Raw genomic sequence first — 1,706 nt, 5'->3', positions numbered from 1 at the left:
AGGAGGAGGAGAGGGAGGAGGAAGCTCTGTTGCCTTGAGGTGTAGTCGGAAATAAGGAAACTCCCAGATTGACAGGTCAGAAAAACAAAGCGCTGGGCTGAGCCTGACGTTACTGTTGCGGAAGTGTGGAGGTCTGAGGCGTTCATGAAACAATTAAATAGACGTAAAGTAGATTAGGCCAAAAAATATCACATCACAACAGCTAACCCATAGCCTAACGTCCACCATTGAACTGACCTTCCCAGAACTCTCTGGGAATGTAACAATATTATAATGCCATTTTCACATCTAGGGAATGTTTCCAGAACCTTCTAGTAATGTACTAATAACGTGTACATCAGAAAAACTTGCCAATGTAACATTTAGGGATTGTTAAGGGGACACATTCAGGTAACAATGTAATAGCCTAATAATGTTGGTTTTACATGAGAAAAACTTGCAGTTTTAATATCTAGGAAATGTTCAAGTAAACTTCCAGTGGAAGGGGAAGATTAACTGATGATGTTACTGGCTGAGGTGAAAAGTGGTTTTAGGCTAACAGCTAACGTAAAGTAGATAAGGCCGGGGGGAAATCACATCACAAAACCGTTAACACATAGTCTAACTTTCACCTTCCCTTCCCGTTTTTTAATCAGAAAAAACTTTTCATATCTAGGGAATGTTAAGGGGGTTATTTATTGAACAGTTATTAGCCTACAGATGCTACACTGTGTATTTCCCCCTTGGTATTTCTTTGTAACACTGCAGACTTCCAGGTAATACATGTATCACAGCTGTGACACATTCTGTTACCTGACCACATGCAGGTCCTGTCTGGCTTCTGAAAACTCACAGAAAAATTTACAAGGGACACCCGAAGGCAGCATTTCTTCCCTTTTTCACTCCACCTTCAAGCCAGCCTTTTTTTATGACATGACAATTAGCTATTATTAAAAAAAGAACCCATGAGATTCATTTTCAGAAACTGTAGGGACACTCTAAACCTGTCCACAGGGGTTTTCCCACAAATCTAATTCCTATAATACCAGAGTACTGAAACATCTTGTACTTCACTGGTATTAATTAGACTCCCTAAATCTTATCTTTCCTTTAGATGGATAAAAAAACACTGGGCCATAAACAGGAATGGGTTTTTAATGATATCATATACAATATATTTCATGCATTATTAGGTTTCTGTAAATAAGCTACCACTGAACCACTGTAGGGTGACTTGTTTGAAGAATATTATAGAAATAATGTAGGGGTTTTTATTTATTATGGGCAGCAGATGAAAACATTGGTATCATACATAGTTCAGTAGTTCCCAACCTTTCTTTCTTAAGGGACACATTTTCTATCATGATGACCCATGACTATGTGACATATTTTATGGATATTTCATATTATATTCAGTGAATCACAAAAACAGTAGAGAACAAGTGATAAACTGTACAATGAACCCAAACAGTGAACACAATAACTGCAGGAATATTGTGTAAAATGAGAGATTTAAATGAATTTTGAGCTGATTATTTCCTGTGAATATTGATCAGAGATTAGTTTTTCTAAAATTTTTAGCATCTTTTATACAATTCTGACTGTATTATGTTTATATTTTTTACTTTTAACAATCATACATTCTTAATAGGGTTCTTTTTTGACAAATCTAGTCTTCTCATTGTTCTATTAGCTCTTTGTTTTTTTCTAATGCAAGATGAGGCTGT

This window comes from Morone saxatilis, unplaced genomic scaffold (assembly GCF_004916995.1).
Source record: "Morone saxatilis isolate NCDOM2014 unplaced genomic scaffold, NCSU_SB_2.0 Contig20, whole genome shotgun sequence".
NCBI lineage: Eukaryota > Metazoa > Chordata > Actinopteri > Moronidae > Morone > Morone saxatilis.
Note: the sequence above shows the minus strand (reverse complement) of the source record.